Source organism: Herpailurus yagouaroundi, unplaced genomic scaffold, assembly GCF_014898765.1.
Source record: "Herpailurus yagouaroundi ecotype Mexico unplaced genomic scaffold, PumYag 254, whole genome shotgun sequence".
Taxonomy (NCBI): domain Eukaryota; kingdom Metazoa; phylum Chordata; class Mammalia; order Carnivora; family Felidae; genus Herpailurus; species Herpailurus yagouaroundi.
Window position 1 is genome coordinate 2,900,855 of NW_024412471.1, and position 26,421 is coordinate 2,927,275.

Sequence of the window (26,421 nt, forward strand, 5' to 3'; positions counted from 1 at the left end):
GACAGCGGTTGCGCCCCGGGGCCCCGCCAGGTCCACAAGTCGCCCCGTCCAGGCCGCACCCGTGGCTACGTGTGGACACAAGGTCGCCGCGAAGAGGCGGGAGGGGAGGCGCCCAGAGTGAGACCCCGCAGTCCCCAACATCCCCCCAAAGTTTGGGACGCAGCGACAGAGGCGGCGCGGACCGAAACGGCTTTCGAGGCAGGCTCGGCAGCCCTGGACTGGACTCGGGTCCCGCCCACCCCCCCCTCCCCCGCCCCCGTTCCCCCAGCCACACGCCGCACGCCTGCTTTGTCCGAAAATCCTGCTGCTGCTTTTGTTAATTGCCGTCTCGGAGCCACACAACCGGCTTGCTGATTCGGGCAAACGACTCTCCCGACACAGGCGGGAGATCAGTTTAACGCTGGCACCTTGGCTCCCTCATCCCTAAGTCTAGGGATCGTGGGTTTGAGCCGCCGTTGTTCTTTTTCGGGGGGAGTGGTGTTGCGGGGGGGAGTGAGGGGGCGGCTCTGTCCCTCTTCCAGGCCTGTCCTCGAGGGCAAGGGGTTAGGGCCGGGGCCCCTCAGCGTAGCTCCTCTTGCGGGGTGTGGAATCCCACGTGCCTTCCGTTTCAGCCAACAGAGAGGCTCCAAGGACCGCTCGACTGGGTTTGCGGGAACCCAGCTGATCCAAGTGTATTAGTTTGTGGTTCTCCAGCCCCGACTGCACGTCTTGCTCCTGGAGGGGAAGGTTCAAATACTCCTTCCTCCTGTCCACGTACAACCACAGAGGGTCCGGACACGACAGAAAGACAGTGAATCCTCTCCCCTGGCTGGGGGTGGTAGGAGAAAAATAGAATTTGGAGGGAAGGAAAGGGGGGAGGGTGACCTAAAGAAATTCAATGATGGAAAGCTACTTTGAAGGCCACATCTTTTGGAAGCAGGTCCTCCGGTTGCTGGTGACAATGGCGCATCCCTAACTGCATTTTGAGCCAAAGCAGAACAAAGCAGAGCACTGTGGGCTGGTGTCCAGTGAGTATGCTGCCCGCACTTCCTTCGGGTTGGAGCACTTGAACTTTGAGCGAGAAGGCCACACGGTAACCATTGCACTAAGATCAACCGCTGGAGAAAATGGCATATTCTTCGCCAAACTTAAGCTGTACTTCTAAAGGAAAAAGAGAAAAGGGGAGAGGGACAAGAAAGAAAAACAAAGAAAGAAAGAACATTAGTCTTTCCCAGCATTGGTCGGCTAGCATTTTGCTGTGAGGTGAGCTTGAAAACCCCTCCAGGCACATGCTTTCTGTGAAAACCGCCTTTACCTCTTGACCTGTCCTAGGTTAAAAATCGCATTCCTTGACCTGTTGAACGGGAAAATTATAAAAGGCAAATAAAAGAAGTGTCAGGTATTGTGAAAGGTAAAACAAAACTGTTCTTCAAAACGAATCTCAAGAGGGATGAGGAGGAAATCGAATAATCATGAAATCTGCGTGCACTGTCCCTGGCTCCTGAATAGATTTATACTTACTCTATGTGGTCTTCGAACGAATTCATTCCAGGCCGGGAATCGTGGATTGGCCTGTATTCGTGTTCGATATTTCAAAACAGCCAAATGTCCTAAGATGTGGCCTTTGCTACGGTACTGACTAAAACACACAGGCATGATTAAAATATTGGACTAAAGGAGCCGAGTAGAATAAGCGATGGCGGCAGGAATCGGAAGGTCCCCTCTGCCGGGAGGGCCGCGGAGCGGCGCAGAGCCAAAGGGCTGGGGGAGGAAGAGCGTGCACCCGACGTCTGCCCTGGGGCCCCTCGTCCTGGAGGCGGACACCCTGCGTTCGGTGCGGTTCCCGAGGCTAGGCTGCTGAGGGCGCCAGGGTCCCGTCCTCAGGGGAGGCGCGGGGTCCTTTGCCGGGACCGCTCCTGGGACGCGGGCTCCTCGCCCGCAGGGGCGCGGCTGCTTTCAGGGCCTTGGGCAGTTCAAGCGAAGTCGGCGGGCCCAACGGGTGTGGCCGAAATGCCGCTTTTGGGGGTTAGAGCCGGAGACCCGGCCGCCTGCCTCGTTTCCGTAGTGTAGTGGTTATCACGTTCGCCTCACACGCGAAAGGTCCCCGGTTCGAAACCGGGCGGAAACAGCCTCCTTTTACGACCCCCTCCTCCACACTCCCCCCCGCCCCGCCCCCCACACATATATCTATTGTCCTTTAAAATGCAGAAAGAACGGTGGCTTGAGCCAAGGCGGCCTCGGCGGGCGCTGTTGCGTTTCCATTTAGAAAACTAACACACAAAAAAACAACACAAGCAAGGCCGGAGTCCCACCGCCACCTGAAAGCCTTCTCAGCACTCGACTACCAGGCCTGGTCGCTGTGTGTCTGCTCCCAGTCACCTTGGAGAGCAGGCCACACCCTTGACTGTGCCCCAGGACAAAACTCAAAAAAATTTATAGGAATACCAAAGTAGCCAGTATCCAAGAAGGTACACTGTGACAATGTCTGCCAGGCATGCAAGAGGCAGAAAAACAAAACCCAAAGGAGAATAAGCAATTGAAACTGAACGAGAGCTGACAAGATGTTAAAACTAGCAGAGAAGACTTTAAAATAGATACTATGTGTTACATATGCCCAAAGAGTTAAATTGGAAATGTGGAACATACACAAATGACCAGAATCAAAGTTAAAGGAGGAAACTATAACATCTGAGTTAATAAATTCACCAGATGGAATTAAGAGCAGATTAGACATTGTGTAAAAAAAATATTAGGGAACATAAAGCCATGAACAATGGAAATATCCAAAGTGAAACGCAAAGAAAAAAAAAAAACACCTTTTTTTAAAGGTTTTTTTTTTTTCCTTAACGTTTGTTTATTATTGAGAGACAGAGACAGAGCATGAGCATGGGAGGGGCAGAGAGAGGAGGAGACACAGGATCCGAAGCAGGCTCCAGGCTCAGCTGTCAGCACAGAGCCAGACTCGGGGCTGGACCTCACAAACCGCGAGATCATGACTTAGAGCCCAAGTCGGACGCTCAACCGACTGAGCCATCTAGGCGCTCCCAGAAAGCTTCTAACTTAACATAGCATCAGTGAATAGTAGGGCAACTTTAAAAGGCCTAATATATGAGTGATTGGAATCCCTGAAAAGACTGCAGGAGAAAATTTTTTGAAGTAAAAATGTTTGAAGAAGCAATGAGAAAAATTTCCAATCATAATGAAAAATTTTTTTAATTTAATATTCTTTATGTTTTATTTCTTTTTGAGAGAGAGAGAGAGAGTGTGAGTGGGGGAGCGGCAGAGAGAGAGGGAGACAGAATCCGAAGCAGGCTCCAGGCTCTGAGCTGTCAGCACAGAGCCTGATGCGGGGCTGGAACCCACGGAGGGCGAGATTATGACCGGAGCCCAAGTCAGAGGCTTAACTGAGCCATGTAGGCGCCCCTCAGTCATAATGAAAATTATAAGCTCACCCACCCAAGGAGCCAAATGGATACAATGAAAGAACACAAGGACTATTTAAAAACTCACACCAAGTTACATCATAACTAAATTGCTCAAATCCATGGGGGGTGGGTACCTTTAAAGCAGCCAGAGGAAAAAAGACATGGTACTATGAAAATTCGCTAAGGGAAACCTTACTGAAATGTAGTGGGGAGGTTCAACGGGGGGGGGGGGGGCCGGCTCTCATGCCTTACCATTTGCTCTCAGTTCCAAATCCAACTGTAAAAGGTGGACTACCCTGCAGAAAGATGAGAGGCTTTTCTCATCTTTTCTCATTTTCTCATTCATTGGCAACAGCCCAGCCAATGAAACAGTCACAACTCAGCCAATGGGAAGCCCCTATACTTAAAACTCCTAGTTTGAGCCAAAGTAGTTATTTATAATAGTCTTCCCAACTTCCCGCTTTCCTGTATAAAAGAGCATACCTCTCTTTTGTTCTGTGCACTTGTCTATGGGTTTGCTTTAGCTTGCTTGTCTGGGATTGTAATTCTCTGCCATTCCTGAACAAACTGATCTTTTGCTGGTAAAACAACTGGCAATTTTGTTTTAAGGTTAAGGTACATACAGAAAAAAATAAAGATGATGTCAGACTTCTCATCAGAACGAGCAGAAATGATAAGACAGTTGAGGGCATTCTGGCGCGGAGTTGGGCGGTGTTGGGCACAGCTAGCGGGTCGGGCGCAGAGAGGGGGTGCAGCTCGGTTCTCCACCCCCACCCCTCCCCCTCCCCCTCCCCCTCAGGCGCGAGCCCCACCCCTCCGCCGGCCAGGCCGACCTGGCTGAACTATCCCCTGCAGCGCGAGCCCGGGGCGGCTCCGGGCGCCCCCCAGCAGACCTCCCCCCATCATGGGCAGCCAGAGCTCCAAGGCTCCCCGGGGCGACGTGACCGCCTAGGAGGCAGCAGGCGCTTCCCCTGCTAAGGCCAACAGATGGAGAATGACCACGTGAAAAGCAATGGAGACTTCTCCCCAAGGGTGAAGGGGAATTGCCCCCCATGAACGGAACAGAGGAAGCAGCCGGGGCCACTGGCGATGCCATCGAGCCAGCATCCCCTAGCCAGGGCGGTGAGGTCAAGGCGGATGTCCCCGTCAAGGAGACCCCCAAGAAGAAGAAGAAATTTTCTTTCAAGAAGGCTTTCAAATTGAGTGGTCTGTCCTTCAAGAGAAATCGGAAGGAGGGTAGGGGTGATTCTTCTGCCTCCTCACCCACAGAGGAAGAGCAGGAGCAGGGGGAGATCGGTGCCTGCGGCGAGGAAGGCACAGCCCAGGAAGGGAAGGCTGTTGCCGCCCCGGAGGGCCAGGAGCCCCAGGCCAAGGGGGCAGAGGCTAGTGCTGCCTCCAAGGGAGGAGACACCAAAGAAGAGGTAGGGGCCCAGGCTGCAGGGCCATCCACTCCCTCTGGGCGGGAGAGTGGCCCTACACCCTCCAGCGAGCAGAATGAGTAGCTGGGTGGGGGCAGGTGGGTGATCTCTAAGCTGCAAAAACTGTGCTGTCCTTGTAAGGTCACTGCCTGGACCAAGTCCCCTGACTGCCTTCCTGTGCCCAGAAAGGAAGGGGCTGTTGCTCCCTCCCAGCCACATTCCCTCTCCTTTTCCCTCCTGTGGATTCTCCCATCATCCATTTGGCCTTCCTCTTAAGGCCAGTTGAAGGTGGTCCCTTGCAGTTTCCCAAGTTAGGTCAGTGATGTGAAATGCTCCTGCTCCTGGCCTTACCTGTCCTGTCCCCACCCCTGCAGAAGGCAATTGCTGGTTTTCTTCCCCAATTCTTTTCCAAGTAGAAAAGACATTTTCCCTATTTCCCAAATCCCTGAGCCAGATGTGGGGTGCCTACACCCTCAAACCCTGAGTGTCCAGCCTCCCCCTCCCCCCCCCACCCCTGTTGAGTTTTTAGTCTCTTGTTCTGTGCCTAGTGGCACCTGGGCTGGGGAGGACACTGCCCCTGTCTAGGTTTTTATAAATGTCTTACTCCAGCTTGTGAATCGACTGTGTCTCTTTTTTGACTTGGTAAGCAAGTATTAGGCTTTGGGGGGAGGGGGAGGTCTATAATGTAAAACAACTTTTTGTTGTCTTTTTTCCCCCTCCCATTGTTGTAAATAACTTTTAATGGACAAACCCTAGATTTGTACTTTTTTTTTTTCTAACTGTTATAAACATTCTCTTCCACCTGGTTTTACTGTAACATTTGGAAAAGGAATAAATGTCCCTTTAGAAAAAAAAAAAAAAAGACAGTTGAGCAACATCTTTAAAGGATGGGGGAGGAATTCAACGGTGGAATTCTTTGCCTCCCCCCCCCCCCCAAAGTCTTTCAAAAATGAAAGTGAATAATGACATTTACAGACATACAAATGCTGAAAGACTTCATCACCAACAGATTCACATTGCAAGAAATGTTTAAAAAGTCCTCTGGGAAGGACACTGATACTAGATGGGAATCTGTATGTACCCAAGGAGATAAAGAACAACAGAAAGGATATTTCCATGGGAAAATATAGGATTTTTTTCTTATTACTTAAATCCCTAATACCAAGAGACAGATTAAACAAAGGTAATGACAATGGATTGTGAGGTTTATAACATACACAAAGTAAAATGCATGACAAAACTAGCATAAAGGCTGGCAGAGGAGAAATGTGAAGAGATATGAGATCACTTAAAGGCAACTGTGGTAAGTTACAGATATATATGCTATGAAGCCCAAAGCAGTAGCTGAAATAACAAAAGAGAGAGTTATAGCTAATAAACCATCAAAGGAGAAAAAGTGGAATCCTATAGAAACCATGTAAAGACTAAAGACTATGATAGAACAATTGCATTCTACCATGTAGATGTGTATACAAGTATTGACTGGATATGACAGCAGTATTATTTATAATAGTAAAAGCATAAAACCAAATTAATTTTGGTAACTATATGGAAATTAAAATTTGGTAACTATATGGAAAGGCTTAAATAAATATTAGTACAAGCAAAGAAGCCTCGTTGTTGAAACGAACTCAGGGTAACGATGTTTACTCTTGAGGATTCCTGGTGACCTCTTTTCCTCCCGAGGTCTTTGAGGATCCGTGATGATCTTGACTTAGGTCCTTCTGTTGTGCACAAGACGAGTAAGGACAGGAGGGTAATAGAGGAGTTTCTCTGCAGAGGAGTTTCTCTGCCTTTAGCGGAGGGAATGGACAAGATAGAAAGAAACGACTTTCACAATCTAAAAAAAAAAAAAAAAAAAAAAACGATGGGTGCGTCCCTGGGTGGGCTCGAACCACCAACCTTTCGGTTAACAGCCGAACGCGCTAACCGATTGCGCCACAGAGACCCGTGGAAGCACGCGTTTTCATAGAACAGAGAGCAAGCACTCACGCAACGCTAGGGGGAGCCAACCGCCTTTTCCGGACAGCACTGCAGGCTCCAAAGCCTCGGAAAATCAGAGAAGAGTTGCGATGCGATGCAGTGTTCGTCCCGTTTGAAACCCGTGCGTTGGGCGATTCCAAAGGCAGAAGGGCAGCCAGCTGAACAGCCTCCCCCACACCTTGTTCCACGCTCGCGTCAGATACCAGAGCCCCCCAGAGACGCCCAGGGCTGCGACTCCCCAAGCCTGATGCAAGAGGTGCCCAAGAGAAGCTGAACGCCTGGTGGGTTCTCGTGATGGCTCCTCGGGTTGTGCCGTCTTCACCCGCCCATCTGTGCTGATGATGCTCGGCTCAGCCGCGGTCGGTGTGGTGGGAGCCGGAGTGAGAGGTGGGGGCATCAAAAAGAGAAACGTATGGAGGAGGGAAAGAAGCGGAGGAGGCATGGACACCGCAAAGATACCCCGCAGAGGCCTGTGCAGACGCACAGGCTGGGCTGGATGCCGGGGAGATGATAAATGAATTCGAATGGGGAGGGTGAAAACGAAGGCAAGACACGAGGGAACAGCACGAGTACCTGCAGTTATCCAACAACAAAGCAGCACAGTAACTGGAATGAATTTCATCCCATTTGTCAGAGCAAGAACTGAGTTCACCGCCGGCAGAGTGGCGCGCCGTGATCGTATAGTGGTTAGTACTCTGCGTTGTGGCCGCAGCAACCTCGGTTCGAATCCGAGTCACGGCAAGGCTTTCCATTTTACTTTGTGTTTGAAACCACACGGGCCGCTCTCCTTACCTGCACGCAAACAGCCACACTTTTCGCAGGCCACCACCAAGTGCAATACGGTCAGGAGGAAGGAAAAAACAAACAATAGTGCACTAAGCTCTATGCAGCGCTGTCTCAGAGAAACCCTGGACGCGCTCCACATCTCCCAATTTAACAGAAAATATCTAAAGATGAAGCGGAAGCTCTCAATGATCCCTGTATGTAGCTTCCACTAAGGAAATGGTCTAGTCTTATGGAGAGTTGTTTTTTCTTTTTTTTTTCTTTTTTTTTTTTTTTGGTTTGTTTTGTTTTTGGTGGAACTATTTCAAACATTAGTGAGACTGCTGTACACAAAAAGAACAGATTTTAAAGAGTTTGCAATACACTCCAAACTGGTCGTGGTCTACGTTGTAGTCTCTAACGTTGGATAGTCAATTTTATCCTAAAAAGGAAATTAGTAATGTGTATTCACGGAACAAAATGCCCAAATCATTAATGGACAGCTATTTAAATATTGAAATGTTTAATCACACCAGGATCGAGACAAATTTTCTCTCATCCAAGCATGGCCCTTTGATACACTTTCCAGGTAATGCCTATCCATCCTTGCTATTTTAGGGATGTCTACCCCCACAGATTAGGCTTGTCCTTTCTTCAAATTCACATGAATGAATATACACTTTTTCTAACTAACCATTATCAAGCAACATCATGTTTTTTATATGTGTTATTGCATTTGTCACACTTTCATTCTGGTGTTAATGATAATGGTGTAATGATAAGTATACCAGCGTAAAACTAAAGACCAATGACAGATACTTAAGTAATTTCAATATACTGTACTTGGGGAAAGGCTGGTAAAAATGTCATTCTACTAGTAATTTGTGGATATGTGAATACATGTCCGTTAAAGGAAAGGGAGTCATGGACAAAAACAAATCTGCAAGAAAAGCAAGACCACCATTCTTCTTTCCTGGAGATGTTAGAATGGAGGAGTGGGGAGGACGGTGAGGCAAGTTGGGGGAAAGTGGGATTTTTTTATTGCCACTGGAGAGTGCGTCCTTCTCCATCATTCCTCCGCTCTCCAAGGCCCCGCGAGGGCTGCACGCGCCGACGGAAGCGACGCCGAGAAGTGGCCCGGGGCGCAGAGTCCGGGCTTCGGTTGGACCGCTTGCCAGGTGTCTCTTCTGGGTAAGAGCGACCCCCACAGGATATTCCAGCTCTTCCCTGGGGTGCGGTGGGAGAGACGCTGACTTGGCCAGCTCCGGGCGCCGCAGGCTCTGGCAGCTCAAGGAGAAGCAAAGATTCTGGGCTCCAGCCGGGCCCCTCGACGGGCTGGGCCGTGAGAACCAGCGCGGGAACCGGTTGCCTCCGACCGCAGTTCCTCTCTCCTCCCGTTGTTACAAAAGGTTGCTCCGCAAGCATGGGAGAGGCGACGGGTCCTTTCCGCGGGGGGGTGCGGGTAGGGGTGGGGAGGGGGGGGGGGCGGCGGGAGACGGCGGGGGGAGGACTGGGAGGACGGAGAGGGCGGCTTCCTGTCCCCAAGGACACAGCGGGAGTGGGAGAGAAGCAGCGGGAAGGAGAAGCCGGGTGAGAGACGAGGAACCATGGCCAGCCGGGGCAGGAAGACAAAGGGCGCGCTGGCCCCGGGAGCCTCCGTGCGAAGACAGGTTTCTGGCCTCCTTGCTCCTGGAAGGGGTGCCTCCTTCCGACTTGGTTCCAAAGGGAATGTGGCGCTCGAGCGGAGGCCCTCAGGTGACGCCCCGCGTGCTTTCCCACCAGCGGACGCCGTGTGGCCTTTGTCCTGCTGGCCTGCGAGGAGCTCCCAGCTTGGTGCTGAGCTCGCTGGGCCAGATCCTGGCGCCGGAGCTCCCGCAGACAGGCGGGCTGCAGGGAAAGAGCAGGTGTAGCTCTGGCACCTTTTGGACAGACAGGGGGTGTGGTGCAAGAAGCAGTTAGAAGCATGCACTTCCGTCGCGAAAGAGGAGATCCAGGAAGACGAAGGTGCAGACCCGATTTCCCAAGCAGGGCTGAAAGCGACGCCAGGAGGGAGAATCGCGCCTGACCCACCCAGCCTCGGTGTTCCCGCACAGACACCAGCATCAAAGAGGCCTTGGGCTCCTGGGGCTTAGAGCCGTGAACCTGGCGCGCAAAGGCACCTTATGACGTGGGCGTGCGGTAGCTGCAAATGCTTGTCGTTAAGGTCTGGAGTAGGAGAGATACGGAATTGGTAGAGTTGTCAATCCTGGGGGATGTTGGATCCACCCCGGGATCTTCTGGAATTGGTGCTGGATAGATTGTGGGTCAGGTCCCTGCCCAGGAGGAGTGAGGAAGGGGAATGTGTGAAGGAGGTAAGTGTTCAAATATGACAAGTGTAAGTGTGTGTGTGTGCGTGCGTGCGCGCACATGATAGGCTCTCAGGGCTTTTTTAAATGCCATCTAAAAAATATAAAATCAAGGTGCTTGGGTGGCTCAATCGGTTGGGCGTCTGACTTCTGCTCAGGTAATGATCTCACAGTTCCGGAGTTCGAACCCAGGGTAGGGCTCTGCGCTGACAGCTCAGAGCCTGGAACCTGCTTGGAATTCCCACTCTCTCTGCCTCTCCACTGCTGGCACCCTCTCTCTCAAAAAAAAAAATTTTTTTTTATTTAATAAAAAAATAGAATAGAATGCCATCTAAAGGAAGCCAAATATTATGGGAGAATCACTCACTAGAGATAGCCTTGGGAAGACTGTAATTCAGAAAATACCTGTGCAGGTTATCTATGCAGACTTTCACTAGATCCAGTAAACAGCCCTTGCAACCAGGGGCAAACTGCGTTGTAGAGATTTCCAAAAGAGTCATTTTCACTCAGCACTTGACAGGTTTGAAGGATAATTTCTGAATCTTCCTGTGAACATGGAGTATTGCTAACACCATCATCCCAAGTCCCTAATAGATTCTCTTAAGAGCATTTTAGAAGTATTTTCTATTCCTTGTCATTGATAGCTCCTAAGACTATTTTGATTTTGAGAAGAACATATCACAGATTTTTAAGTTGTGACTAAAATTCTAGAGCTCATAGAGAATTTGGGAGAATATATTCACAATATTTGGTACAAAGATTTCTTATAGAACATAAAAAGGCATAAATATAAACAAAAAAATAAAGCTAAAAAAATTTCACCCAAATTAAACACTTATACTCATGAGAAATCACCATATGAAAGTCAAGTCACAAATTGAGAAAATATATTAGTCACATTATTACTTTAAAATGTCTCAGGGGTGCCTGGGTGGCTCAGTCTGTTAAGCCTTTCAAATTCTAGATTTCAGCTTGAGTGGCGATCTCATGCTTCATGAGATCAAATCCCACATAGGACTCTCAGCTCAGAGCCTGCTTGGGATTCTTTCCCTCTCTGCCCCCCCCCCTTCTGTCCCTATAAATAAATAAATAAATAAATAAATAAATAAATAAAATGTCTCAATTATTTTTATAAATCAGTGGTAAAAAACTAAACCAAATAAAAATAGGTAAAATATTTGAATAGTCTTTCCTCAGAAAGTAAGATATCTTAATGACCAAAAGTTATCAGAAATATTCCAGATATTTTTACTCCTTTGGGAAATACAATTAAAATATAAGGAGATATAACATTCTACACCCTCCAGCATGGCTGTATTTAAAATAATTAATACACCAAATGCTGATAAGAATGTAGAGCAATTGCAACTGTAGTTGCTGGTTCAAAATCATTCTAGAGGACTATTGGCAATCTCTTTTTTTTTTAATTTTTTATTTTGGAGAGAGAGAGAAAGAGATACAGAGTATGAGTGGGGCAGGGGCAGAGAGAGACACAGAATCTGAGGCAGGCTGAGCTCTCTCAGCACAGAGCCTGACCTAAGGCTGGAACTTGCAAACCATGAGATCATGACCTGAGCCAAAATCAGAGGCTTAACTGACTGAGCCGCCCAGGAACCCCAGTGATTTCTAATAAAGTTAAACTCCATGACCCAGCAACTGCAGTACTTCTATGAATGTACAAGTACACAGCAAGTCCGGCACAGACTATGCATCAAAACACTAAGAATATTCATCAATAGCACTAATACTAAATAACACCAAAGTTACTCCAATAATACCCAAATCAAGAAGTGATATACATAACAGTATGGACATATTTAATGAACATAATGTTGCATGAAAAAAAGACAAATGCAAAAAAATACGCATTTATTTGTTTGAATTTCAAGAACAAGCAATTGTAACCTATAGGAAATAGACCTCCAAGTGATAACTAAGTGAGATAGGGTCTGAATTGCCTGGAAAGGGGATCAGTGTACACTTTTGGGATCATGGCAATATTTTGTAACTTGATTTGGGTGATGATTTCATTTGCCCACATTCAACAAAGTGTACACTAAAGATTTGTGATTTTTACTCTATGTGAACTATAGTTCAGTAATTTACTATTCCCATAAAAACTAGTAATGAATGGCAGATGAAGACAAGCTGAGGTAGACCAGGACCGCTTGTTGGCATTTTATTAAACTCAAAAACTCGTTCTCGTTTAGTGTAAGCCCCTCCCCACCCCCTCCGCCACACACACACAGATATTTGAAATATCTTTACCAGAAAAAAAAGGCTATGACCGCACTATTTCGTTAGTGGAGGCTACAGGCAAGCCTCCCTGAAGGCGGTATTTCACCTTTGGGATGTTTTCTGCTGGGTAGTGAGAGGAGGAAACTCCCAAAGTTTCGCTTTGGCTGGCGGCCTGCCAGTTCGTGCACCGTGGCATTTACTCCTCTTGTGGCCGCGTGGCTCTGTGGGGTCAGCCGTGTACTCTGCACCGAAGTATGCTGTGCTCCAACTGCTGCTAACTCTGGCGCTGGGATGACGAGCAACCCAAAAAGATGGGTCAGACGTTACTCTGCCTTTACCGGGTTTGAACTTGCAGCCACAAACGCCCTAACCACTGCACAGTGACCATGCACCACAGGCCTGCGGGCCGCCACTGCCAGATACCTACAGTTTGTTCTTACGTAAGCATATTCACACTTCCTTTGCCCTTTTATTCTTGGACACCTACAGATGTTCGTGCTGTCCTCTTTCACGCTCTTCTCCGTTTCTCCCTCCCCATTCTGTTCCACAAAACAATTTTCCCATCTCCCGTCCGGGCAGGTCTCTCCGTCTCGTCCATACTTCTCCTTTCCACGTTTCGTGTTTTCCCCTGATCTCCTTCCCACCTCCTCCTGGTCCCGCCCCCCATAACCTTCCCTTTAATTTTCTGGTTCCCGCCACAGCAACGAACAGTCCGGCTGGCTGCCCTTCTGCCTTCGGAATCGCCCGAGGCAAGGATTTCAAACGCGAGGAACTAGCCGCGTCGACTCGTCCTCCCGGGTTTTCGAGGCTTTGGAACCTGCACGGTGGTCCTGCCGAGGTGGGTGGCTCTCCCCGCGTGGAGGGCATGCTCATTCTTTATTGGGATGAAAAGCCAGACTTGAGCGGGTCTCTGTGGCGCAATCGGTTAGCGCGTTCGGCTGTTAACCGAAAGGTTGGTGGTTCGAGCCCACCCAGGGACGTAATGTTTGGCCTTGAAAAGCTTTTGTCCTGTGATCTCCTTCCCTTTAAGAAGGAGAAGACCTCACTTATATTACCATTCTGCGTCTGGAGCACTTCGGGGTCCTGTGCACCTCGGGATCCTTTATTGCACCGTCTAGATCCTTTATGCGAAGGTCATCCCAGATCCTGGGAAGAGCTATTTAAAGCATATGCATGAAAAAGCAAGAACAAGCAGAGCTGTCCTGGGCCTCACTTTCCATAGAAGTTTCTTCTATCGTTTGTACTAGTGTTTAACACTCTGTGTGCTTTTGAAATTAATTTGGTTCTATATTTTTAACATTACAAATAATGCTGTAGTCTTCATTCCTGTCGACATATCTTTGACCGCTTGTACAGGTATTTCCATAGAGTCCTGGAAAAGCAATTGCTCTACCACAGTTTTTACATGATTCCATTTTATCTCCTTTGTGGTCTTGTTATAAATCTTTTTTTGTTATTTCGGCAACTGCTTTGGGCTTCATAGCATATACGTGTGTAACTTACCAGTCTCCCTCCAGTTGATCCCATGCCTCTTCCCATTTCTCCCCTGCTCACCTTTATGCTATTGTTGCCATGCTTTTTACTTTACATATGTTATAAAATCCACAATCCATTGTTATACTTTTGCCGAAACTGTCATGGTTTTTTTTTTTTTCATTCTTTTAATGTTTATTTTTGACAGAGAGAGAAAGAGAGTGTGAGCAGGGGAGGGGCAGAGAGAGAGGGAGACAAAGAATCTGAAGCAGGCACCAGGCTCTGAGCTGTCAGAGGCAGGTCTCAAATTCACAAGCAGTGAGATCATGTCCTGAGCTGAAGTCAAGCCCTTAACTGACTGAGCCACCCAGAGGTCCCTTAAACTGTCATTGTGTTTAAACAGATTTAACTAATAACAAATCTTATAAAATTTCCCATACAGGGGCGCCTGGGTGGCGCAGTCGGTTAAGCATCCGACTTCAGCCAGGTCACGATCTCGCGGTCCGTGAGTTCGAGTCCCGCGTCAGGCTCTGGGCTGATGGCTCGGAGCCTGGAGCCTGTTTCCGATTCTGTGTCTCCCTCTCTCTCTGCCCCTCCCCCGTTCATGCTCTGTCTCTCTCTGTCCCAAAAATAAATAAACGTTGAAAAAAAAATTTAAAAAAAAAAATAAAATTTCCCATACAGATATAATTTCTGTTGTCCTTCATCCCTTCGGTACTCCAGATTTCCATGTGGTATCAATGTCCTTCTTCCTGGAGGAGTCCTCCTGGTGATGTAGTCTTTTAGCATTTTTATGTCTATAAATGTCATTATTCACCTTCATTTTTGAAAGAACTTGATGGCGGGCAGGCATAGAATTCCACATTCCATTAGGGGGAAACCCTAGTCCTTTAAAGATGTTTTCTGGGGGAACCTGGGTGGCTCAGTCCATTAAGCATCTGACTTGGGCTCAGGTTATGATCTCACTGCTCTTGGATTTGAGCCCCAAGAGCTCTGTGCTGACAGCTCGGAGCCTGGAGCCTGCTTTGGATTCTGTGTCGCCCTCTCTCTGCCCCCTCTCCACTCGTTCTCTGACTCAAAAATATAAACCTTAAAGATGTTTTCTATATTCTCACTCACGCTGGTTCTGATAAGAGCTCTGACCTTTATTTTTGTTTCCGTATGGACCATGTCTTTTTCCTCTGGCTGCTTTGGAGATTTAATCTTTTTCAGTGGATTTGAGCAATTTAATTATGATATGGTTTTATGTGGTTTTCTTCATGTTTCTTGTGCTCAGGGTTCATTTGACTCCCCGGATCTTTTCAGGAACTCCCATTATTCATGTTTTAGGACTTTTAAAGTTGCCCTACTATTCACTGATGCTATGCTCATTTAAAAAAAATTGTTTTTACTCTGAGTTTCATTTTGCATATCTTCAAATGTTCATATCTTTATGTTCCTAATCTTTTTTTCTGCAGTGTCTAGTCTGATAATTCCATTTGGTGAGTTTATTGTTTCAGGTGTAGATTTATTTAGTTTCTATCTCTAAGGTTTCATTCTGGCCATTTGTATATGTTCCACATTTCTACTTAACTCTTTGGACATATATAAGTGATAATAACTGTCCTAAAGTCGTCTCTGATCATTTTAACATCGTGTAAATTCTGGTTCAGTTTCAATTGACTGATTATTCTCTTTATGGGTCACGTTTTTATATGCCTGGCATTGTTTGATTGGATCGCAGACATTGTCAAAGTTTAGCTTCTTGGGTACTGGCTATTTTGGTATTTCTATACATATTCTTGATTGTTATTCTGGGGTATAGTTAAGTGACTTATAAACTGATCCTGTTGGGTCTTGCTTTTAGGATTTTTTAGGTGGTTCAGGAACAGTGTTCATTCTAGGACTGATTATTTCTTACTACTGAAGCAGAACAAATTATGCATAGTTCCAGTCTACCTAGTGGGAACAGGCACTCTTTCCTGCCCTATGGGAATGCCAGGCCCTGTTCCATAATCTTTTCATATGTTTCTTCCCGTGACCTCAGATAGTTTCTTCACAAGCATGAGCTCACTGATCAGGGACTGAGCTCATGATCCACAGAGTCCTGGAGATGGAATTCCTGACTTCTCTCTCTGCCCAGCTGTCTCCTCACTGGTATTGTGTCCTATGAACTCTGGCTGTTTCTCCTCAGACCTCAGCTTCATCTCCTCAATACAGTCTCTTTGACTGCCTCCGATCCCTTCCTGTACCACATCTGGAAACGATTTTGCACCTGACAGTGTAAGCTGGGACAACCATAGGTCTCACCTCTTTCTTTCCCATCTCTTGGGGGTTGCTATCCTTTGTTGCCTGATTTCCAGGATCTTGAAAACCATCATTTCATGTATATTATCTGTTCTTGTGTTTGTTTTATTTTCAAATGAAGCTAAATATGGTTTCTGTTACTTCCCCTCTGCTAGAAGCCAAAGGCTTCTCTATATTTTCTTAGTTTGACTTTAGTAAGAGTTGCACCGATTTATGTTCGGATATATTTTTCAAACTCAGTGAGAGGGCCTTTTTCTTCATACTTTTGCCTGCACAACAAACTTTCTATACATCTGATTGTATAGAAGGGGAGTGGTGCCTTCCTGACTTAACTAAGAGAGGTACAACAGAAAGACATGTGGACATTATCCAGAGATACACTGTTGCATATGTTCAGCAGCTAAACTTCCAAGATATTTAGAAAGTCTTCCAATAAACTGCATGCAGAGAAGAGTGACTAGAGTAGTCTCTCTGATAATTTCCTGCCAAGCAGTTTATCCAGTAGGACAAAAAACTGACTGTTCCCAGACATATGATCCTCCTCCCCTTTCTTTATAAATTGTATTTTTGCCTTTATTTGGATGCAAACAATCTAATAACTGTTTCCCCTCCTGTAGAAGGGTGAATTAGCATGTGGGCGACTAACTTCACACTTTTCCTTGCCAGTGTTTGGTTGTTTCTGCAAAAATTATCCCATTTATACAACTCATCAGAGCCAATAGAATTTGGTACCTGACAATGCATCTGTGTAGACAAGGATCTTTCAGCCCATATTCCATTGGTCCTTCTGTTGAATCTCATCAGTAAAAATGAAAGCTTTGGCTTTTACACACTCAGTCAGGTCCTTGGATTTAATGTCTATCTATCTGTCTACCTAACTATCTTATTTGTACATTGTTGATGTTCCCTTCCATCAGTAACATCAGTGTGGATGGTTTGGGTTTTTTATTTTGTTTTTTTGTTTTTTTTTGTTTTTTGTTTTTTGTTTTAAGTAGTCTCCATGCCCAGTGTGGGGCTTGAACTCACAACCCTGAGATTAAGAGTCACTTGCTTTACAAACTGCCCATGGTTTGGGTTTTCATATCGTGAAATGAACTTCTTATGATAAACTTGTTTCTTACTTGACAGAGATCCATCTCTGCTAGGTGACAGATGACAAATGTGGCCAATATGACTTCCCCCAAGGCAGTTACCTATCTATGTGCCATTGACATGTCCACATTAGTCTTGGGTATTTTACTGATTTATAACACAACTATATTTTCTAGGATTTCATTCTTTCTGCAGCCAGACCTAAAATCAGCCATTTCTCAAAATCCCTGGGTCATTACAGGGGGTAATGATTTTTATTTTTCATTTTATTTATTTATTTTTTAATTTTTTTAAATGTTTATTTATTTTTGGGAGACAGAGAGACAGAGGGCAAGCAGGGGAGGGACAGAGAGAGAGGGAGACACAGACTCCGAAGCAGGCTCCAGGCTCCCAGCTGTCAGCACAGAGCCCGACGTGGGGCATGAACCCACAAAGCGCAGGATCATGACCTGGGCCGAAGTCAGACGTTCAACCGATTGAGGCACCCAGGCGCCCCAATGATTTTTAGAACCCAAGATCTGAACGGCAGCTGTTCTCACTGATACTGTGGTGTCAATGCCTCTCAGCAATAAAGACAAGAGACCCTACAGACATCTCTGATTCCAAACCATTACCACACAGTTCTTTCTTCCTTTCCCATGACATATTTTTGCTTCTCTCACAGTGAGAACACTGATTCCCACAGTATCAGCATATTTGCTCATTTGTTGTCTTATAGTAAATTCAAAAGAGTTTCAGAATTGGTCCACAATATAATTACCAACAAAAAAATTCAGTTTAAGTATGAGATTTCTTTAAAATCTCTACAAAGCACTCCATTAGCGGTGAATTGGTAAAACATAGAGTTTTCCTGTGATGAAAATCACCCACTTGAATCTAGAGCACTTTAGATTGACAGACAAAATTACACCTATTATTCAGCTACTATTATCTCTAGTACTCTAACCTAAAGAGAAGGTTCTACAAAGATAGGAGGGGTTGGGAGAGAGAGTTGTTGATCTTTCCCCATAGGAATAAAATGAAAGGGGAGGAGGAAGCAGGGCCTCAAAGCTCTAGATACCATGAGCTAGGGAGTTGGACAACTGTAGACCAAACACCTAATTGTGTGAATTTGTCGGAGTTCTGAAACCTTTCAAACTTCTTGTTGTGTGTAATTTTTGGCCACCCTTCACACATTCACGGACATAAACATACATCGATTTCCATACTGTGGATACTAATAGCACTAAGTAATGTAGTAGAGGTCCAATTCCTTTATCAGCAAAGTAGGGGTCAGAAGTGTTCAGAACCAGAATTCTGTGGTTCTTTAAGGAGTAATACAGCACATAGTCCTTACATCATATACCCCTCCAGTGGGGTCTGGGGCAGTACCCCATAATCAGACATATTTATATTCTTACTGTGAAATGAATGTATATTCTCACACAGTGGCCAACTGAAGTCTTCAAATAGCCTCGTCAGCTCAGGAGGTAAACATGGGGCTCCTCTCTCTCCTCCCCTCTATGCATCCTCATTCTCACCAATGTTTAAGTTTTTCTTCAAAATGTCTTTCATCCTGGGACTGCAAGCTGGTGCACCCACTCTGGAAAACAGTATGGAGGTTCCTCAAAAAACTAAAAATAGAACTACCCTACAACCCAGCAATTGCACTACTAGGCATTTATCCAAGGGATACAGGTGTGCTGTTTCAAAGGGACACACGCACCCCCATGTTTATAGCAGCCAAAGTACGGAAAGAGCCCAAATGTCCATCGATGGATGAATGGATAAAGAAGATGTGGTATATACATATACAGTGGAGTATTACTTGCCAATCAAAAAGAATGAAATCTTGCCATGTGCAACTACAAGGATGGAACTAGAGGGTATGATGTTAAATGAAATTAGTCAGAGAAAGGCAAACATCATATGACTTCACTTATATGAGGACTTTAAGAGACAAAACAGATGAACGTAAGGGAAGGGAAACAAAAATAATATAAAAACAGGGAGGGGGACATAAGAGATTCTTAAATATGGAAAACAAACAGGGTTGCTGGAGGGGTTGTGGGAGGGGGGATGGGCTAAATGGATAAGAGGTACTAAGGAATCTACTCTTGAAATCATTGTTGGAGCGCCTTGGTGGCTCAGTCAGTTAAGTGTCTGACTTCGGCTCAGGTCATGATCTCACAGCTTGTGGGTTCGAGCCCCACCTCAGGCTCTGTGCTGACAGCTCAGAGCCTGGAGCCTGCTTCAGATTCTGTGTCTCCCTCTCTCTCTCTGCCCCTCCCCCACTCACACTCTGTCTCTCTCTCTCAAAAAATAAATAAAACATTAAAAAAAATTAAAAAAAAAAAGAAATCATTGTTGCTCTATATGCTAGCTAACTTGGATGTAAATTAAAAAAATAAAATGTCTTTCATGCATCTTTTACACTTAGTCATCCAGATAGTCCCTTATATCAGTCTCATCATTCATGTCTGCACTCTCCTAATTACTTTCTCTGATTCTAGCATCTCCACACTATCAAATGTCTTATCTTATTACCCAAAAGTTCTATTTTCATTATGTCCCCACTCTGTTTATGAAAACTTACTCTCCACCATCTGCTATACAAACTCAAAACTCCTCGCCCTGCCTTTGTAGTTCTTCTAACTTGTGACTTCTCTTTCTTATCCAATATTAATTCCCAGAACTCTCTTATACAAATCCTTCCCTAGAGTCAGGCTGGCCCCTTCCTGACCCCAATCCTGGACCAGGTACCCTCTACACAAGCACATGTCTTGGCCTGGTGTGCCCTCCAGATTTCCTCAAGGCACAGTTAACTAATCATTTTTCCTCAGTAATTCAGGACACTTGATAAGATCTTATGATAATTCAGGTTAAGGTGAGTGTAAAATCCTCTTAAACTAACAAACCTATTTGGTGAAGAAATTGTCAAGCACAGGAAAAAAGGATCTTAGAGTTGAAACGATTGAAAGAGGCAACTGGTGCAAGAATCTCTATATATACATATATATATTTTTTAATGATTATTTATTTTGAGAGAGACAGAGACACAGTGTGAGTGTGGGAGGGGCAAATAGAGGGAGACACAGAATCCCAAGCAGGCTGTCAGCACAGAGCTAGACACGGGGCTTGAACTCATAAACCGCAAGATCATGACCTGAGCGGAAGTTAGACACTTAACCGACTGAGCCGCCCAGGGCCCCTGCAAGAGTCTTTTCGACTATTGACACATCATGTCGTTTCTGCTCAAATGTCTTGTGAGGAGAGCTCATTCGCTCACATCAGACATTCTATCTGGTGGTTAGGAAAGTACCTGTATGTTTGGCCAACACCTGGTATCCTGCACTTTAACCTCCCTTGATACAACCAGTATAAAGTTGGCCTCCCTCCAGCCAGTCTAGTTGACTCCAATATTTTGCCACATTGCATTCTGAGTGACCCTTCTACACCCTAAATCTACATACCTGCAGCCCAACTCCATGTAGTGTCCCTGTATTCCTTCTCTAAAATGGCTGATACCTTATGATCTATATCCCGACATGCTCATCATCTTAGTCTCTTGCCAGTTCTCAGATCTCCACGTGTTGGTCACTCTCACACTTCTAGGCACGTGCTTCCCTCTATGGGGAACCGTCTCTCCCCGCCTCCTCTTCATTGTTCTGATTCATTCTCATTTTTCAAATCTCATTCCAGAAGTCATTTCCTTTGAAAGATTTTTCTGACCCTCTAAACTGACTTAGATGCCCTCTGATGTATTTATTTACATTTTTACATTAAGAATTCCCTAATGAAATAACTGTCTACTTGTCCTTATTTTCCAAAATATTGGAAGTTCCTAGAAAGCCAAGTGTGTGTGTAAGTACCTAATATATCCTCAAGACCTAGCTTTAAAGAATGGATAAATGAATAAGAGAATAATTCTCTGTCTCTTTCTCTGAGACACACAGGAAAAGGAATTTAGCAGGACAGACAGGAGAAGCAGTCTACAAAGTAGAGAGATCCTAGCAGAACAGTTAGGAAGGATAGAGAATAAAATCAGCATAAATAAAATTTTGCTTGGAAATAAGATAAAAACAGTCCTGAATGGCTCTTTAGGGCTAAGAATAAGAGATAATAGGTGGGAAATATACAGACAAGAGAGGGAAAGAGTAGAAATAAAATTTCATCTCTGCTCCCCTAAAGTATCATTCCATAGTTATCAGCCTCTTCTTTATCCCCCATCCAACCCCTGTTGAAACCATTAGGCATGGTTCACATACTGAACATGAGAGCCAGTGGAACTTCTTTGTCAAACCCAATAATCAAAGGGACCTAGTTGGAAGTTACATCATTTTATATTGGATTTCTACTCCAAAGGCATAGTTTAGCTCTCCCTGTGATTCCGTCAATTGGAGGAGAAGTCAAGAAGCATATGATACATTGGTAAGACTCTGAACTTTAGAAACAGATGTAAGGGGAAGAATTTTTGGCACTCTAAGATTAAGAAAATTCACTGGACGTTATAACCATACCTGGTTCACAGAGTAAATCCATACTGCATGTTTTTCTATGATAGGTAATTTTTGTTTCTCCAAAAGTCTTATAAGCCATCTCCTCCCAACATTATCTTAAGGTCCAGGGATCAAAGCTCTGGACTAGAAATTCAGAAGCAAAGTTCAAATCTCAGTGGGACAAGAATCAGAAAGTAAGTAAAGGAACCAGCTTAGATATTCCAACATACATCTGGGAATTCTTACCCAACAAGGGTTGCAACATGAAATCTTGCCTAGGTCACTTAGACTTGGCAAAAGACAAAAGCTTCTGGGGTGCCTGGGTGGCTCAGACTGTTAAGCAGCTGACTTCAGCTCAGGTATGATCTCACAGTTTACAAGTTTGAGCCCTGCGCTGGCCCTGTGCTGACAGCTCAGAGCCTGGAGGCTGCTTCAGATTCTGTGTCTCTCTCTTCCCCTCCCCTGCTCACTCTCTCTCTCTCTAAATTAAAAAACATTTTTAAAAAATTAAAAATAAGACAAAAAATTCTTTAGGGAATTGCTTCCCTGGAAAGGAAGATAGTTGTGTTTATTCAATCCTTCTGTTGCACCTCTAAACCTGCCTGCCCCACAAGAGCTCCCACACCAAGGTAACCACCAGCTGTAGACCTCAAAATTGGATCCTGGGATCCTGTGAAAGTAGATGGGGTTGTGTCCAGCTGTGTGACTTGTCTTTGGTGTGGATTTCTAACTTTAGCCAGACTTATGAACATGCAGAGGTGGAGAAATCAAAGAAATCATAAGATCTCTATGTGGAAACAAAGGGACACTAGGAATAAATTACTTGAGAGTAATGCCCACTCAAGGGAAGGATAGAAGAATAGGATGAAAACAGGTTGAATGAATGACTGCAGGGAATAATCCCTAGGTAGGAGTGAATCACTACTTACTAGGCTAAGAGCCATGGGGATGTGCAACCAAAATTCAGCCCTTTTAACCATCACAAATTTCACAATAGGATTGCTGAAGTCTGCTTCCAACAGCTTCTGGAAGTCAAGGAGCCTGAACATAAAAATTCTATCAATTGGGGCCTTCTATCCTATACTGGAAGCCTGGTCCAGGGACTGGATTGCAAACCCAGCTGTTGATCCTCTAGGATATCCGCTAGCGTAGACTTATGGTCACCAGTTCTTCCAAAAAGGTGTTCAGGACCCAGCGACAATTCAGGAAGCTGAACATTAAGGAATGTGCCCAAGTTGCTAAAGAAAATCTGCGTGATACTCTTGCCAGGTGACCTGGGGAGACCCTGAGGCTCTGACCTGGCCCGTCCCAAACAGGTTAGCAAAGTTCTTGGTCTTGTCATGAGATAGACGTGCAACACAGCATAGTAGGGACACAAATAGTAAAGTTTATTACTCTTGGGATAGAGAGCAGGGAAGCAGGAGGGAGAGGGAGGTGGGGAGAGAGAAGTTCAGAGAAGTTGGGGTTTAGGTTTCTATCTTTTATTGACAGTTGTGAACGAGGGGGTAGAATGTTCATTACTTGGGGTGGGAATAGCTTGGAAGCAGGAGTTCTCATCTTTTTTTCGTTATTTTGCCAGGGGTTTCCAACCTACTTCATCAGCTATCTTGGGCCTGTCTGGTTGGATATAGCTTTTTGTGGCTTTGTTTTAGAGTGCTGCCAGGAAGGGCCTATGACTCTCCTGACCTCTGGTCTGGCTCTGATCTCCTCATTGTTTGCCTCCAGACATCCTCTTGGAACCTAACCAGCTGCCTGTAACAATACTTGTACTTTCTATTTTGATGTCTCTTGTGAGTCTCTGGAAAAGACCAAATATTGAATGATTCCTCTTTTAATCTCCTTTGTTTTAGAGACAAAGAGCAAATAGTGAAACTTCACTTCAAGATTTCCTTTATCATACCTTTGGCCATGAAGGGAAGCCAGTTCGGTGCAAAGCAGTCTGACTACATTATGGATAGACCTAAGACAATTACACCTGTTAAAAAGAAAAACACAGGCCCAAGATAGTGTCACTTGTCCCCAGGACAACCAACCAAGACTTAATTGCAGTTTCTGCCTCTCCAAGAGTAGAATTTGAAGCCAGTAGGGGCACCTGAGTGGCTAAGCTGGTCATGATCTCATGGTTTGGGAGTTGGTCTGTGAGTCTGAGCCCTGCTGAGGGCTCAGAGCCTGGAGCCTGCTTTGGATTCTGTGTCTCCCTCTCTCTCTCTCTGCCCCCACCCCCCACCCCCCACTCATTCTCCCTTCCTCTCTCTCGAGTAAATAAACATTAAAAAAAAAAACTTTAGAATTTTAGGCCAATAAATCTGGAACTTTCTGGTCAGCACCAATGAGTTAATCTGTCACCTGGGCCCTCTCCTTTCCCTAAAGGAAGATGAAGTAATCCACCTAATTAGAATCCTAGCTACTCCCCCTAAGGAAAGATGACCCAGTCTGAAACATCCTTTCTTTTCTTTTGCTTAATACCGTGTTGTCCCATTCTCTTTCCTATAAAAACCTTGCAAAGCTCCCCTCTACTTGTTAGCTGGGATATTGCCCGATTCATGAATTACTTAAAGACAATTAGACCTTCAAATTTTGTTTTTTAACACAACTCTACTCAATGTAATACTTTTTTGCCTTCTGCCTTTGTCTAAGAATCATATTTAGTTCTTTCGTGCTCAGCTTGGTACAGGTTTGTACTGCTCTTAATATTTAGCCCTTTTCTAATATCCTATTGTAACTGAAATTTACTTTTATAACAACCTGAGAAGACTTGAAGCCATTATAATTAGCAGTGTGTAGTCTTGTGTTGGGGATTCCTGACCCAGTTGGTTTCATTTCTATATCATGTATTAAAAATTTTTTTTTCTTATGTTTTTCACTAGACTGGTTTACACAGATACAATTTTCTGTTTTCCTATAGCATTTAAGAAAACTCCATTTTCCTGATATATTTCCCAATATATTTATGGGTCCTGGGTACATAAGACCAGGCATTCTGTGCCTTAGTTCAGGAAAAAATTAACATGGGCGCTCTAAGCAAGGTTCTTTCATACTTGTCTTTCAGTTAGTTTCTGCTTCCCCACACCCTTTCCCTTGTCCACCTCTGATGGCTTACACTCTCAGGGATTTACTGAAAGTCTTTTCATCACACTTTCTCTTTGCATATGTAAATAAGATTGTGTTGTTGAAAAACACATATAGTATCCTTGAGAGTGTTGGGTTCTTTAGTTCGGTAACATACAAAAATATATACTTTTAATTGGTATGCATATGGAAATATTGACTCTGGAAATCCTTGGCTTGAGATCCAGGTACAGATTTAGATATCTTTACCTTGGCTTTGTCAAGGAAATAAACTTCTGCGATTTTGCTATGGAGTCAAGGGAAATTGAGCTCTACCCTTAGGCAATACTTCAGATACACAATCTTTTTATCCAGTGTGAGCATATGGAGAAGATTCAGGCGCTAAAAGGTAAACAAAGGGAATTTTAAGGCATTTCCTGATATAAAGTCCAACCTGAATTGGGTATTGCTGTGTTTCCGGGGGTGGGGGGAACGTGGTAACACCCTGGCCTCCTCTTCAACCTGCTTATGAGAAGACAAATGAGTACTGGCTCATAGATAGTGGTGAGTAGTAATTGTACTTTTTCTCATGGTTCCTGAGAATCACAGGTACAGCTAGTCCTTCCCAATTTCCCAATCCCTTGCCTTTTTTCCTTCTGTTAGGAGGATTAACATTGAAGAAAAGGAAGCTGTTTCCACCTTGTTTCGAACCGAGGAATTTTCGCGTGTGAGGCGAACTTGATAACCACTTCACTATGGAAACCAGTCAGCCTGGCTTCCTGCTCTAACCCTGAAAACCATCGGTCCTGCCACTGCTGTTAAGCCCGAGTCTGTTTGGTTGAAAGGCGGGACGAAGTCAAGTCCCAGGTTCTCTTTCAAGGAAAACGCTTGAAGTGAGACCTTGGGTTTCTGAGGTGAATAGAGGGGAGCCGCTGGCCTGGCTTCTCATCCCAAGCTCTCCTCTCCCAGCCTGGCCATTACAAGGACCCGGACTCCTGACCTCCCGTATTTTAGGGGCTCAGTGCACAGCCACTTCTGCAAGCGTCCCTGGGTGCACACCAGACTCTGGGGGATGAAAAGGCAAATCCTAAGTATGGAGACAGCGCCACAAAGTCTCCTGGATTGGAATCGAACCTGAGCAGTAGCGGTGAAAAATCCAAATCCCATCCCACCGATCCGATCCCGGGGAATCCACCCACACAGGATCCCTGCTTCGGCCCCTGCAGATGAAAACCCTGAAAGTCAAGGTGACATTTCCCAGGCGGACAGAGCACAAGCGGAGGCGATTCCCAGCGGCGCAGGGCTGAATGCAGCCGCACAAGGCTCCCAGCCCTTGCCCTGCTGCTCACCACCTCTTCCAGCCTCAGCGACCCCTTGGGCCCTGACCACAAGGTGACTGGCCTGCGCCACACTCTAGTCCAGCTGGAGCCGTGTGTGTGGCAGAGCCAAGGCCGTGCTCTCTTTCTGAGCCTCGTTTGCTGATGGGTAAGGTGCGGACTCGGCTCTCAGCGGGGGGGAGGGGCGGAGTCCCTCTACTTGGCGACTTCCGAAGTAGCTCCAGAGCTGTCCTGACGATGGCACGGGGACGGGCTCCTTTGGTGTCCCCATGGGCTCATTAGGTGGAGCCTGAAACTCCTCACCTACGCGTCTTTGGCTCGGGTCCCAGGTGCAGCTGGTTTGTGTTCTTTGCGTTCTGTCAGGCAAATAAATACACCTGTTGCGCAAATGTGCCGCCCAGGGAAGAACGTGCTGCTTTGCAGAGCCACGGTCGCTGTGAGCCCGTCGGGCAGACGGAGGCGCCAGATGAGCAGGTCAGCCGATGCGTGGAAGTAGAGGTAACCTGAAGTGGGCCTCGTCCTGCGTGCCCTTGTTGGAGTGACTAAGTGGGTGTGGC

The 26,421-nt window shown here is 45.7% G+C and overlaps 1 long non-coding RNA gene, 4 other non-coding genes and 1 pseudogene across 5 annotated transcripts; 5 read left to right on the plus strand and 1 right to left on the minus strand.

Annotated features, from left to right (window-relative positions):
* Window positions 1-2,034: 2,034 nt before the first annotated feature.
* On the plus strand, window positions 2,035-2,107 carry TRNAV-CAC (transfer RNA valine (anticodon CAC)). Its single transcript has one exon. It is a non-coding gene; the product is annotated as a tRNA-Val (tRNA).
* A 2,008-nt stretch (window positions 2,108-4,115) lies between these two features.
* LOC121020967 (MARCKS-related protein-like) lies at window positions 4,116-5,232 on the plus strand (annotated as a pseudogene).
* A 1,464-nt stretch (window positions 5,233-6,696) lies between these two features.
* On the minus strand, window positions 6,697-6,770 carry TRNAN-GUU (transfer RNA asparagine (anticodon GUU)). Its single transcript has one exon. It is a non-coding gene; the product is annotated as a tRNA-Asn (tRNA).
* A 704-nt stretch (window positions 6,771-7,474) lies between these two features.
* TRNAH-GUG (transfer RNA histidin (anticodon GUG)) lies at window positions 7,475-7,546 on the plus strand. Its single transcript has one exon. It is a non-coding gene; the product is annotated as a tRNA-His (tRNA).
* A 4,615-nt stretch (window positions 7,547-12,161) lies between these two features.
* LOC121020968 (uncharacterized) lies at window positions 12,162-26,269 on the plus strand. The gene is made up of 2 exons (XR_005786381.1): window positions 12,162-12,988; window positions 25,191-26,269. It is a non-coding gene; the product is annotated as an uncharacterized LOC121020968 (long non-coding RNA).
* TRNAN-GUU (transfer RNA asparagine (anticodon GUU)) lies at window positions 13,057-13,130 on the plus strand. Its single transcript has one exon. It is a non-coding gene; the product is annotated as a tRNA-Asn (tRNA).
* Window positions 26,270-26,421: the final 152 nt, after the last annotated feature.